This window comes from Gambusia affinis, linkage group LG13 (genome assembly GCF_019740435.1).
Source record: "Gambusia affinis linkage group LG13, SWU_Gaff_1.0, whole genome shotgun sequence".
NCBI lineage: Eukaryota > Metazoa > Chordata > Actinopteri > Cyprinodontiformes > Poeciliidae > Gambusia > Gambusia affinis.
In genome coordinates this window covers 18776297-18791912 of record NC_057880.1, presented here as the reverse complement: position 1 = coordinate 18791912, position 15616 = coordinate 18776297, and the positions used below count along the sequence as shown (strand labels likewise).

General features: G+C 38.8%; 1 long non-coding RNA gene across 1 annotated transcript; it reads left to right on the top strand.

Annotated features, from left to right (window-relative positions):
* The first annotated feature begins 5032 nt into the window (after window positions 1-5032).
* Window positions 5033-8310, top strand: LOC122842925. The gene is made up of 3 exons (XR_006372651.1): window positions 5033-5117; window positions 7976-8077; window positions 8186-8310. It is a non-coding gene; the product is annotated as an uncharacterized LOC122842925 (long non-coding RNA).
* Window positions 8311-15616: the final 7306 nt, after the last annotated feature.

Below are 15616 nucleotides of genomic sequence, written 5' to 3'. Positions count from 1 at the left end.
GCCGACTGTGCTGCTCTTTTATCTGAGTTTTATTTAGGAGTGTGTGACCCAGTCAGATTTCATGTTAAAGAGTGTATGATGAGCATATTCACCACTGATTCATCTACAGATAGCCTTCTTTTACATGCTTGTAAATGAAAAAAAAAAACAAAAAACAAAAAAAACCTAAATTTTGGAGCAGTTTTATTTTGTCTAACAAAAAAACCCCCCAGCAGCCACCAGGACGAGGCTGGTGGGAGTTTAGGGGTTGAGCAGGTCGTGTTGGGAGTTTCGATCCAGGGGAAGCAGAAGGTCGCGGATTTTGAGAGAGGGCTCCAAGGAGGGGTTGTGGTGAAATTAGTTCAGGGAATAATAGGAAACCTAATTGGTTTGGACAAGTTTAGGGAGGTGGAAGTAATGCAGTCCTTTAAAAGAGGGTATGAGGGTCGATCCAGCAGAACTATGAGATAATCAGGGGTGGTATTCAGGATAGGAGTGAGGGGAAGGACCAAGTCCAGAAACACTGGGGCCTCCTGATGACCTCTAGGGGAACAAGGGCACAAGGGCAACCAATAGCGGGCGACAGGGGAAATACAAATGAACATTTATGATCAAATCATTTTGGAAAATCTTTAACAAGACCTCTTCACCATAGACTCCCATAATGCTCTGTAAAATAAATCGTTAGAGCTCATAAGAGGCAGAGTTTTTTTAATAATAAAGTAAAATTCCTGCTTTAATTTGCGTTTCAAATCAGACTTGCAACATTCATTATGCTTTTCAGGGCTCAATTAAATGAGCTGATGAAAGAACATTAATTTCAGTCTTAGAGAACATCTCTAGAACTACACATTCTAGAGAACATGCTGGTGTGGTTTTTTGTGTGCCTGTGATCATGTCAACTTATTTGTATGAATTATTTCAGCTCTAAGCGAGACATGCAGTGTCATATTGAGCAACAGTTTTTCACAGTCACTGCCTTTTCCCACACCCACAGCTGGAAAACGTGCGTTATAGGTTACGCCTAATTTGATTGCACAAATGTGAATTTTCTTTAACAATGTGTGAGGTTTTCACACTTTTCAGTGATGTTTCCAGGGGGACAAAGACTGTGTGCTGTTGCATCTTGCTGTCTGTGTGTCATGTGACATGCAAATGCAGGTCCACACTAATCGGTAGTTTTTATAAAATTAGAGCAACATTAGGATTTAAACGTAGAAGTTGATGAGCTGGGGAACAACCAATTCTGTATGTTTTGTGAGCATACAGCTGCAAGCACAATGAATCATGTTACAAATATGTTTATTGTGGACTGTATTAAGTGTTGAGTCTTCACAAACAAAACATAATACTGTTTGATTATTATGGCGGCTTCTCAAACTCTAGTGGAACAATCTTATGAGCCTGATGTGTGGAAAGTTTTCCAGTGACATAAATATTTGTTACTGTCAGGAAAGATGGATAGAACACACTGCAGGGTCCAGAACTTCATTGATGAGCCTGTTATTTGGTATGCAATCACAATACTGATGTAGTTCACATCACAGCTGCTAATGAAATTTTACTCACCTCGTTTAACACCGTAATTGCAGTGCTTTTCATAGCCTTAGTGTTAGATTTGGTATTCGCAAATTACTTTTTTTAAATGACTTGATATTAAGAACAAAAAACTTCTGAGGGTGGCTTTTTTGACATTTGGTGTTGTTCACTGGCGTACCACTTTTGTTCAAATCCTTGTTAGAAGATGTGCCACAGATATGGACTTTATAATGCACATAATGTATCTGCAGAAACCTTGAAGCTGCACAGGACAATGTCATTATATATACAGCTAGAGTGGTTTGAGAGTAACAATACTGAAAGACACAACTCACTGAAATGAAGAGTTATGGAGTCACCTCTTGATTTAGGGAGAAGTGCTGTGAAGAAAACATCTATGAAGAAGTGGTAAAAAAAAAAAAAAAAAAAAAAAAAGAGAGCTGTGATGATCAAATCCTGTTGTAATTTACCCAAAGGATGTCACAGACCTCTGAAAATAAAGCCAGCTTGTAATAAAGTTTGATATATCTCCTTTTGAGATGTTCTTTATAGCTTGAAGGCAGATAGACAGAATGAAAGACAGCGGTGCTCAGTAACAGACAAGTGGATATTTAGAAAGGCAAACGTTGTGGAGCACAACAGGCAGATTATGCCATTCCATGATTTATTGTCATATAGCTCTGAAATCAGGAGCAGCACTCAGCTCCAAACTGCCTCCCAGATCATTTCGTCTGACAGCCACCAGACCAGACTACTCACAGCAGTCAGCATAGAGACAGCCTGATGCACAACAACTCCAAATGTGTTTGATCACAAAGTGACCACTCCACAGGAAATCAGGTCCAAACAACTAATTTCTCACTGATTTAAAATTTATATTGGGAGATGATGGAGTCTGGCTTTCAGAAACACTGTTTACTGGTGTAGGCTTAAAAACGAAAGCAAGAGAGAATGCAAGCGAGGTTTAGGGTGATATTTTACAGAGGCAAAAAAAAAAACAACAACCTCCTGATGTTGTTTATGCAGAAGTAAATTGTTGAGTTAAAGTCAAATGTTCTCTCTTCGAGATGGCACCACATATAGAATAAGGCAAGAGAAAGGACATGCTGGTCTGATGCAAGAATGCTTTCTCTGGGCTTTTAGCCTCTGAAAGACTGCAGAATTTAAAATGCAATTTGTTCTTGTTTACAATCCCTGTAGGCAAATATTAACGCATACCAACTTTTTCAAAAGTTTGATTCACTTTGATTTTTTGTAAAATCTCCCAATTGAGCCGACGAAGTACAAAGTATGTTGTACTTCATCGGCTCGATTGGGAGAACATTATTCTTTATTATTCTTCATTATTATTCATATAAAGAATAATGTTCTTTAGAAGAAGAACATTATTCATTCTTATGTGCCTTGGAAGAGCAACACCTTTTCAAGTCTGATTAACTGAGTGTTAAATTGATGGGCTTTCTTCCTCTCCATGTTTTCAACATGACTCAACATTGCTTCGTATTAGTGCACAAAGTAGCTGCAAGAATCAGCACGTGGTCATGGAAAAAAGACGAGGGAGAGAAAATATTTAAGGCCTTGCTCCCCCTGTCAGCCTTCACCTCTTTTCCCCCCTTGTTCATGTTTTCACAGCCCCTAATCCTGGCGGCTCCGACGCCGAGCGGTCACAGGTTTTGACAGCAGACTGTAATGACCTAAGCTGTTCTCTGCAGGAGGTAGTTGGGGTAAATAGTTGGGCGGGGTGTGAGACAAAGGAGGAATGTCGAGTGCTGGACTGCTCAGAAACAATTCTCAGTGCACAAAGGTTTTACGTTATAACCCTCAGGGTTGGCTTGTTCTGGAAGTCAACTTACTCCAGTAACTTGTGTCTTGCTTTAATAAATAATAATAAAAATATTATTATTTCACTGAATGTTCTTAATTTTGTTCAACAGATTGTGCTGCTCACTGCTGAAGTCTTCTAAATTTTAAGTCAAGTTAGATTCTTGTTCCTAGAGAAATACATAAAATGAGCAAATTGCTTAAAATGCATCAGTTTGTATTAGTGGACACCTCCATGTTGCCTCACATGCTGATTCTGCTCGCTTTTCACTGTGTATCTTACTATTTCTCAAGCGCAGTAGCAGAAACACATGGAGTCTTTCAGTTATGAAAAGTAAACCATGTCACATCTTCCGCTTGTCAGTACTGGGAAAATCAATACATATATTTAGTGATTCTGCAGTCAGGTGCCAACATAAGAGCCGGAACTGTTTTTTGGAGGCCTCTGAACTTGAAAAAAAATCTCATAGTTTGTTCGAATTGCCTTGGAAGTCTGAACTCTGAAACCTGAAGCTGACAGAGTGAAGACTCATGGAGTACAGTGTGCTTGGAAACAAAGACTGGGAAAAATAGAAATATTGACACAAATGCCTTGATGCAGCTTTTTTTCTTGCTTAGGTTGGTTCCCTTGTAGAGACTGATAGTACTGGAACTTTAACTATACATCCTAACATAAACATGGGAAAAGCAACATCAGTACAGTGTAGGACTAATCTGTTGACTATTTTTGGACTAATCAATAAATAACTAAATAGCAAAATGTGTTTAATATGATTATTTTTTTCTTCATATAAATTGAGGCTTTTCCACTTGAGGAGTTCTGGTTAGAACATACTTACAGACAAAAAGATTTTTTTATCTTAATGTTCAAAATATGTGTGCAGCGTTGGCTTAATATCTGCTCCCAGGGTGTCCTTTCAACTAACAGTATGTTTTAGAGCCTGGATAGTAAAATTAACAATTATTCGCTAACTAAATTAGGTGACAGTTATTTCAATAATCAATTCTTCGTGACTAATTCAGTTAATTGTTTCAGCCCTAAACAGAAGCCGTGTCTGCAGAGCCTTTCTTCCTGAAGCATCATCACACCAGCACGTTGAAGAAGGCCACTAGCCATACATGACACCCTGAATAACAAGATGGATTATTTACAGCTGCAAGTACACTTTCACCATGTGCGTCCATAAATAAGAGACTGGTGTTTGTTTTTGGCTTTTACAGGTACCATAGCAATTATTCAATCTAGACAGCAGAGCAGGAACAGCTTTGCTGCTGTTCCAATAGACAAGATCATAGAAGGTGGCTGAAGCCACCACAGAGTTAAAAAAACGCAACTTCAGGAGCTCCAATAGATCTCAGCCTCCTCAGTAGGTGATCTGCTCTGACCTTTCCTGTAAAGAGCATCAGCGTTGAGTCCAGTCCAGTTCATGGTTCAGATGAACATCTAGATATTTACAAGAATATACTATCTTCCACTTCCTGGATGTGCAAAAATGTCAATGTCCTGGGTGTGCACCTGCAGTAATCCACTAGCTTCTTGTTTTTCACCTTGTTAATTAGAAGGTGGTTCCAAACACACCAGACCCCTGCCTGTAATCAGTCGTCTTCATTTGTGATGAGGCCAGCTGTGACAGAGTCATCAACAAACACTTGTAGGTGGCTTTTTGGGGAGTTGATGGAGGAGTTTGCAAAGTAAAAGGTGGGAAGGATTGGAGCCAGCACAGGCCCCTGTTCTCAAACCAGCCTGTCAGAGATGCAGCACCATGTTCTTACATACGGTGAGGTAGTTTAGTTGCCATAGTGATGTGACAAGCAAAAAAGGTTTTTCCTTGTCATGTCCTCCACTGTCGGCTACCATTGCTGTCATGTTTGTTATACATTGGAAGTTACTACTACTAACATCAATGTTAGCCTTGTTTTGGAGGAGAGACAACCATCATGTCAAAGGTGTTCTCTGTTCAGACAGCTGGGAGTCACTGAGCATGCCATCCAGTTCAACAAATCTTTGAAGATACTGTGCCTTGGTAGATCTAGTTAGATTGAAACCTGTAAACAACATTAGTGCATTTAAACATTGAAACTGCAGCTTATTTCAGTCTCCTAACAAGCACAGCCAAGCCAGATTGCAATCCAATAATTTTCATACAGGACTGTCAGCCCACTGTGGGAGTGATCAAGTTTAGGTCCTAAGGTCTTTTTAGCTTTAAATTCTATGAAGATCAAACCACTCAGAATGGATCTGTCAGTACCACAACTACTAACCAACACATCCTGCCTACAGAAAATTTGTACATGCTAAGAACAATTCTTGAACTCAGGTTTGTCAAACAGAAATGTACAAAGTTACTATTTGTAAATGAAATGGTAGAAATTTAACCCAAAACACTTAAAGCTAAAGAGAGATCTAACATTAGTTTGACAATAAGGTCTAAACAAATAGAAAACTTAACAGAATTACAGTAAATGATATGACATTTGTAGCTACAGGTGAGTAGCATCAGTCTGGATATGATAAAGTGCAGAGCAGGAACCTCTTCCACAGTTTGTTGAGATAATGAGTCGCAGATGACGAAGATATCACCAGGGAAACAGCAGGCATATATACATCACACACAAACAGCTAGGTAGCCCACACCAAACTAATCAGTACAGTACAGATGGACAAATAACATCTTTGGGTGTTTGGTAACGGGATTATAGCAAAAGATTATTTGGGTTTTTGTGGGTTACTCTTAGAAAACCAAGTAAGTGGAGGTCAACTTTATAGTAAAGGGTGTTAATTGTGCAAATGAGAGAAAAGCTTTTTCCTGCTTCCTGAAAAAGCAGGAAAAAGCTTTTCCCAGCAGGGCAGTGTGTTGTGACAAAATCAGCTTTACCCACTTTACTCATAATATTAGAGCTGAATTGTAATCAGACTGTAAGATCAAAAGCATTTTTGCTTCGCTCAGATGCTGTGAAGGCGCAATTAGGTGCAGCAGTTAATTATCACAGGTAAAACCCGACTGAACAGTCTGTACTTTGCTGTGATTCAGTTATTTCATAACACAATCTGTACACCTGAACAGCTGATCAGAAGCTAAATTATCAGATCATGCTTCTACTTTAAAGTGAACAGATATGTCACAGAACTACAAAAAGTGAAAATACACAACATTAAGCCATAACATCATGAACATAACAAGGTATAACTGACTTGACAGAAATGGACAAAACAAATCTAACGTTCTAGTGGGTTGTCAACATCTTTTAGTATCACTTCTTATGTTACCTTTTTATCCCTTATTCAAACCGCACTTAACAATGATGCATATATCAAACTTACCTGAAAATAAATTTGACTTTGCAATATGATGTCTTAAAATTGGGCTGTCTTTTTAAGAAGAGAATCTCTTTCTGACATGCTGTCTTCAGCATGTCATCACAAGCATGTTCTGTCTGCATGGCATTTGCACCCGTTTTTAAGAGCGTTGGACTGAGAAGTAATTCAAATGATGAGCTCAGCATCACCTCAGCAAACACCTGAGTTCCACCAGGTGTTCGTTAATTGCTGCTGCTGCTAGCATGGTGAAGCTAAGTGGAGGAGTCACAGAGGAGGAGTGCTCCCCTGAATTTCTGCCAGGGAAGATTCAAGTATTCTTTCAATTATGCATAAAAGAATCCAAGCAACACTCCAGATATATTTTTGATTAGGGAAAACATTATAACATGATGTAAAGCTCAAAAGAGTAAAAAAATAAAATAAAAATAAAAATAAAAAATAAAATAGAAGTAAATTTTACATATTGACCCCCAAACTAAATTCTGGATGTTAGTATCAATTAAGAAATGTCAATAGTTTCTAAACTTAGTAGGTCTTCTACAAAGGCTTCTATGTGTTTTGTCATGTCATATGGGCTCACAGGTAAAAAAGAGAGCAAGCAACTACAATAATTCCTACTCTTCTTTCTTGCAATAGGAAATACAAGCACATCTTTAAAAAATTAGATTATAAGAAAGTTCAGTATTTACTTATTACTCACTTCAAAAAGTGAAACCTTTTTTATCATATAGATCCATTACACACAAAGTGAAATATTTTGAGCCTTATTTCTTGTAAATCAGACTTTATTATCAGAAACATCTCTTTAGCAGATGGAGATAATACCATTACTTTTTGATTTTTATTATCATCAAAACACTCAGTGCTTTTGTGTTTAATTTTGTCTCCATTCTGGATGGTGGCAACAATAGAGCTACTGCTGCCATTGACATCGACAAAACAATCAAAGAGTATTGAAATAACTCTTTCAATGTATCCAGAAACAACCGGAAGTGGTGACTTCAGTTTGTCTTGTTAAAGCACTCAGTTTGGCCAGCTTCTGCTTTGGATAGTCCCTCTGCAAAGAAAGGGATAATTAATGTTCAAAATTAGCTGTTTGCGATCAGAGTGATTATGCGGTAGGCATGAGATGAGCTTAGTGTGCCACTCAGAAACATATAAACTGAGCCAAAAATGATGTTTGTATGCAAAAAGTTTCAGGAGAAAATTCCTCACATCTCAGCTATGCGCATGAATTCCACTACAGAAATTCTCTGTTGTTCACCTTCATAAGATTTGTTCTTCACTGCTGTTAATGTAATTGCTTTCTGCCTCCAGCACAGAAATAAAATGTCCCAGGTAATAAGGATTGCTTGTCCTCTCCGGTTTTGCAGTCTGACTGTGCTGTGGTGCATCTTTTTGCATTATTTCTTGAACCAGGTAAAATATGAAAACCTTTGTCCTGAGTGAATTGCTCTTTCGTGTTTATTATTTCCACTCAACCCTCCACTCCTCTGAACTACATTTATTTAATGCACTCTTTTACAGATCCCGTCTTTCCACAGGACAACTTTCTGTCTCTCCCTCATTATTCCAAAGCCCCAGTGCAAACTACACCCCCAGTGGGACCGATGTTCAGATTATAAAGAACTATTCTCCTGGGATTGAGGCTACTCGGGGCCCAATATGAGATAGTGAATTGTAGACTTAACCCTGGTTCTTCCCATAAACCCATCAAGTAGATAAATAAAGGTTTAATTAAGATATGCTGCTCTGTTGTGCTTCGGGGTTGGCAGTTGAGTGGAGGAGGGGCATAAGAAGCACATTTTGAATACGAGAGGCAATACTCAAGCTGCACCAGTAGAATAAAGCACAATAAGGAGACATTTAATAAATATCTCTGAGCCTGCAGGCTGTTGAATATGGCTGGCAACATAAGGCCATTCATAATGAAAAAAAAATCCATTACAAAGAGAAAACCATTTCAGCTTGGTCATTACAAAAATATAAATGAATCATTTCAATTATTTTGCATTTTATCACCTCCTCCAAAGAGCAGAAAGCATCCCATAGGTGTGGCATTAAGATTGATTGCTATGGAAATTAATTTAGAGAGTAATTCACATCAAAAACAGAATTACCTCTGGCTTTATCAGGGTGAGTCACGGCGGCAGCGTTTACTTTGCGGATGTCCGCTCGCTGACACCTCTGCCATGTGGCCAGAACAACTCACAGACTTCATCCAATCTGTTAGGAGGTTGCTATTTAATTTCAGTGCTTGGAAATGCCAGGATGAAAAATTCATTTGAATAGGTCAGTCATTACATGTACGCTTAATTATTTGCCGAAAATGTCTAAAGACAAAGAAACAAACAGAGATTGAGCACATATTTGTGTGCTGAGAGAGTGTAAAAGCCAAAACCAAATTAAACCACTAATATAAAAAAATTAAAACCAAATTTTATCTTGATTCATGTTGGAACAAACACTGCTTTCTACTGAAACACACATTAGCATAACAATGATATGAATTCACAAAATACTCAAGAGGACTATTCAATTGGACTAAAGCTGATTGTGAATTGTACAATTTTACAAAATCTAGCAGTTGTTACACAGAACAACCATCAGAGTTTGACCTTACTTTTATAAAGTCTCTGCTTTCCTGCCAGTTTCAGCCAGTCCTTTGGAGTGTATGATTTAGACAAAAGAAACCTTTAGTTAAGCTGTTAAAATTGGTCTTTCTAAATAAGCTGGTTTCTCCATAAAACAAAAGCTTTTCTTCCAAACTGTTATTGTAATTTTGGTCCACCACTGTGTCTCTGGTCATTTTTGATACAAATTATGTTTGTCAGGTGTCATAAACGACGTTCAAATGTGATAATATGAAATTTTCCACCACTGCAGTTTATCAGTACATAATGAATCGTCTCCAGCATGCATTTGTTCACTTTAAAAGATCAGAATACTCACTTGATAGTTTGATGGAGGACCTTCTTAGGGTTAACATTATAATATTGAAGGAAAACTCTTGTTCTGTTGATTAGTCATTTCAGTAGACGACATATTCAGCTTACAGAAAGTATCACTTTTAGGCCTTGATTGTCCTTAGCATTGTAAGTGGCATACACAAGTAGGTTCTCTAATCAAATTGCTAAAGAAATAAATACTAATTTCTTTGATATGTACCACATAGTATACTGTTTTCATGAAGGAAAACAGAGAATACCTTTTATACCAGAATTGGGCACACTGTCACAAAGCAAATGGTTCAGAAATATTTTTTAATTTGAGGGGTTTATTTTTTCTCAAAATTCTCAATACACTTGAGTACTTGCTGAATATCCTGGACAAATACGTCCAATCTATGGATGCCTTACATTAATTACACTGTACTTACAGACCCAACTTTTGGGGCTCATGACTCCATTAGTCAGAGATATTTCAACAACAAAAGGGAGACTAATTAGGACGGTGTTTGTAATGTTATTCTGTTACTATAGTTTATATCTTCCATGCAAAGAAACAAAAGAAATCTGTTTCTTACATAGTGGTGATTTAGCTATATTACATGAGGTAAATGTGTTGTTTTCAATAATCAGTCTGATTATATCACCAAACTCACGTAAAGTAGATAATTAAAAGTGTGAACTTACAAAAACAATGAATGTGTTAAACCTTCCACATTAAGGTTAAACAATTTCATTGCTGCTGCCTCCTTGAAGCAAAACTTGAACTATTTATCAAAACTAAAACTTAAATTAACTTGTTACTGTATCACTAAATAAAGATTTTATTTTCTTATTTACTTGTTTACCTTTTACATCCATAAGGGTTAGCATGGCAACCATCCACTCAGAACCTAATGGAGACTTCAGCAACCTCTCTGCCATTATACAGTACTTTCCATAAGTGGATGCTTTCTGCTCTATTGTGCTCAGTGATTACAGTGCCTGTGCAGTAATGTGTAGTTTCAGAAAAACACTTCTTTCATACTGACTTAACTACTGACTGCAGCTCTAAATGGAACAAGAACAAAGGGTATCCAAAGTACCCTTTGTTAGATAAATCAGATTTTTTTGATTTATTTTGTGCCACAAAGTCTAACGTTAAGAAAGGACACGTGGAATCAGACGGACGATCTGTTTTGGATCCATCTATGCATGAAAGGTGAGACTGAATTGCTTTGTCACACAGCCATTTGAAAACTGCTCAGTACTTGAAAATATATGACTGAACCTAAAAGTAACAAATGAGATGGTGCAGCCACTTGCAAACTCACACCTCAAACACCACCCGTCTGTTTTATTCTCTTGCCGTTCATAACTCTTATACACATGTTCATATACACAGATGACATCTATACACACGCATGTGCGCAATCATGTACCACACCCTGCATTCAGTCACTCAGATGACTATTGTGTGGTTTGACCATACCGGAGTGTCACAAAGTTTATGGGCCTGCTAGCTTTTAAGTGGCCTTTAAAGATGTTCTACAAAGCCATTAGCAGCACTTCATCATAAAACTGCATCATTTAGGAAGCTGACTCGCTGACTCTTGCCTGTGTACTTTAAATGAAGTTGCAGAGTGAGAGTAAAAAGAACAAAGTGATTTTCTTACTAAGTATGCCTACATTTTTTCTGTATTTATATACAAGACCTTTGTTCCTGAGCAAAAACAGTGTTATGGAACTTCTTGTACACATTTCCCACCCTATGACTGTGGAAAGTCATCATGGCATTGGATTGAGCTATAACACTCCTGAAGTCTGAAAAACAGAATGCTTTATTAACCTGAACCTGCTGTCATACAGAACCACATATGTACATACATGTAGAATGTATGTAACTGACATGTAGAATGTATGTAACTGACCTGGAATCTGCCTTTGTGTCTCGATTAGTGTCTCGGGATCTTGTTCACGAATGAGGGAAGAAGGGACGGGGAGTTTGACAGGCGGATTGGCGCAGTGTATGCCATCAATCAATCTACGTTCCCACCCTCATCTATGGTCATGAGCTTTGGGTCATGACCGAAAGAATGAGATAGCGGATACAAGCGGCCGAAATGGGTTTTCTCCCTGGTGAGGTTTTCCAGGCACGTCCCACTGGGAGGAGACCTAGAACACACTGGAGGGACTATGTCTCTCTGCTGGCCTGGGAACGTCTTGGGATTCCCCCAGAGGAGTTGGAACAAGTGGCTGGGGAGAGGGAAGTCTGGGCCTCCCTTCTGAAGCTGCTACCCCCGCGATGTAATCCTGCAAGTTTAGAAGTCAGTAAGCCTTTCAAATGATATAGTTTTTAATTTTTAATTCATTTTCAGTCATAACCTTTGCCACGTTGAACTGAATGAATTCTTGTCTGCCTCTCTTTAATTTATGTCTTAGACCTTAAAGGCGTACATTGACTGCATTCTGTGATATCCTGTTATTTGGTTTGGGAATGCATGGCATGATCTTAGAAAAAGAGATTCCAACATGAGCAACAGAGAAGCACACAACCATCAAAAAAGTAGCAAAATGTACAATTTTGGTCTTAAGGGGACAGTATTATGCATTTTTCAGCCGCATATTTTATAGCACAAAGCGCATTTTGCACACCTAAATGGTTGCTATGGGAGATTAAAGGATTTCTCAAACATGCATGAAAGAATGTTTGAGCACACCAGTTATGTTTTTGATGAGGGAATAACATTATAGCATGATGATGTAAAGTTAAAAAAATATATATATATATATATAATCCTGCCACTCTAATGACTTTGGGATAAAGTTGAAATTTTCTAAAAAATAATGTTTGGATTTCTTCACTATCTAATTATCAAAATTTGTTTTAATTTTAACAAACCACAGAGATGTCCCGACTCCAGAACCAACAACCTTCCAGGCCCAGACAGATCTCCCCTGGCAGAAAGAACAGCTGCTGGATCCGAGGCTGACAGAGAGAGACAGAGTAAACAGAACCTGAAGCAGAAACCCAAGATGGTTCTGTCGTCTAATGTGTCGGCCCCAGAGGGTTTTCCATCTGTTTAGTTCTCCTTCTTTCTCTCTTCCAAACTATCCTCAAAAGTACATCAACGATATCCAAATTACATAGAACAGTAGTGATACTGTATACCAAAATTACTCAAGTAAAAGCAAAGGTTACAAAGAAGAAAGAAAGTTACTGTAACTGAGTAAATGTAACTAGTTACTATCTAACTCTGGCAGAGACTGTACACATCGATGTGGTTGTTCTGGTTTCTCTCACTTTATACATTTTTTTGTCTGTTCATTAAAGGCTACCAGTGACTAAAGTCAGAAAATATACATCAGTAATAAAGTATAAAAACCAATCAGAACTGATTATTGTTTGATTTGAGATGAATGATTTTATAAATATAATTAAGTAGCCCTTTTCAACTGCTACATTCAGAGGTCAATCATTTATGAGACGATAATTTCTTACAACGGTGTGTGTGAGGGGTGTTGGGTTGGGGGAGGTCTATTTTATCTTCTCATTTAGGAGGGGAGCTAAACAAATGTAGGGACCAGCCTTTGCCTCAGGTAATTATGGACCTCCATCTGTAGAAACACATCTTCTGGCCCCTTCGCCCAACATAATCTCCAGCAAGGACCCCTGGGATCCAAATGACCCATCTCCATCCTCCACCCTTCGCTCCTCCATCTCTGTCCACATCCACGCCACACGTAGCCGGCTCCAGCCTGGGGCCATTGCTGACTTTCTCTGCAGTTTGCAATGAGGTTGCATGGAGTAGACAAGCCCTCTCCTTCCTCCCCTCAGAGAGAGGGGCACTCTAAGGTTGACCGATTTAACAGCTGCTGGGTAATACACAGAAAGTCATTTGTTAAAATCTAATTGATCGCTCCATTTCCAGCTCTACACTTGATAGCTGTTCTGTCCGCTGTGTGAGCATGGCTGAACAACAGATGACATATGTCCCAATGAAATGGAAAAAAAGAGAGAGAAATAGTAAGAAGGCAGAATGAAATGAGACCCTTGCAGCCCTGTGTGCCTTCATAGCATCTCAAACATACTTGTTATACACAAGCATGCTGTACAAATCATTTTATTGAATTTTATTAGGATTACATGGTAGAGCAAAACAAATTATGTGTAACTTTGAAAGAAAGGAAAGGGGTAGATGGGCTTTAACATTTTTGAAAAATGAATATTTAAAATGCTTTATGTCTGTTAAAAAATGGGTAGGTTATATAACAATACCCCATTACTTCTAAACTGATGGTCAGGCAAGGAGAGCATCAATCAGAGAAGCAGCCAAGAGGCCCATGGTCACCAGGCGCTTCAGAGATTCACGGTTCAGGTTTGGAAATATGTACAGAGCTGAACCCTCGATGCACTCCACAAATCTGGCTTATATGGAAGAATAAAAAGGAGAAACTCAATGCAAAAGCCAACCTTATTGGGGAAAGCCAACACTCCATTTAACACTGAACAACATTATTTCTTATGGTGAAACATAGCAGAGGTAGCATTATGCTGTGACAAACTTTTTATTCTGCAGACACAAGGATGATGATCAGAGTTGACAGAGACAGAGCTAAAATTGGGGCAAAGCTGAAACCCCCCCCCCCCCCAAAACTATTAGAAACTGCAAGAGACTCAGCAGAACAACTCTAAAGTCCCTCCACTCAGTCAACTCAAACCTTACTTATAATTCAGATGCTCTCCATCCAATCTGACCAAGCTTTAGCTGTTCCACAGATATGAATAAGCAAAGCCTTACTTCTAAAAGCTGATAGAAATATAGCTACAAAACTTAAAGCTATGACAGCATTAAATAAGTAGTTCTGCAAGGGATTGACTCGTAAGGGGGTGAATACATATGCACTCCACACTTTTCAGATTTTTATTTATATAGATTTTGGAAGGTTTTTTTTGCAACCTTTTACTTTTTTTATTATGGTTTTTTTCTTCTTTTAACTGTTCAACACTTTGAAAGCTCTTTATAAAGAAAGTTTGTATCATTTTTTTTCTATCCATATTTACTCTGACGTTTGAGCCTAGCATCACAGAAAAGGGTAAAAGTTCAAGGAGTATCAAAATGAATACAAAGAACTGTGGATACTAAGCTAGAAGTGGTACATTGCTATATTGTAGCCACAATCTTCCACTTTCTTTGGTATTATGGAAGGTCCTTTGTATATCTATGCTAGACGGAGCATGCCTCCCTTTTCCATTTACACCTCTTTGCCAGGGCCCGGACTTTTCAACAGAAGACATTATCTAGAGAAGCAGAAAGCAGCTGTGTTCACACTCACTGTGTGATGCACATATATACCAGCAGCTACAACCTGCCCCCAGCCATACACCCGGGCGACCATGTGACTGTAAGACCAGGGCCATGCCTGTGGTCCATGTACCTCAGAGTCACTTTAAACACAATAATTTCACATCAAAGCAATCAGCCACCACCCGAGGCACAATCCCAACCTGCTGAGCGGTGAGAAGGTAACTGCACTCTAAACAACTCTCTGCAATTTCACCCACCTCCTTCTCTCGCCTCGTTCCTGCGTGTTACAGTGGCCTGAGACGACATATACCACCACACTCAAAAGGGGTGGTCTCGCACATATGGAGTCTCTGTCAACCGCACACTCAGACGGGAGTCTTTTTTGCTCTCCTTGCATTGGTGGCAGAGTACAAGCAGCTAATTATAAAACTACTGTGGGTGCCTGGTTGTTCATAGGTATTGCTGCTGTGCTACTTCATGCAGAGTGGGGAAAATGAACCTGTCAGTCCACTCCCAAGTTGGTGTGATGAGTGCGAATGAGGTAAAGCCCTGGAATCCTCTTGGGGGAGCGTTGAGAAGGAAGCTGCTGCTGCTGCTGCTGCTGCTGCAGGGTGTGTAAACACAAAGCACATATACATTCTCAGAGCACGTGAACTGATGGTGGTAATTTGTGGGCTGACAAGCAATGTAGGTCAATATGTGGCAAACATGAGGGACTCTGT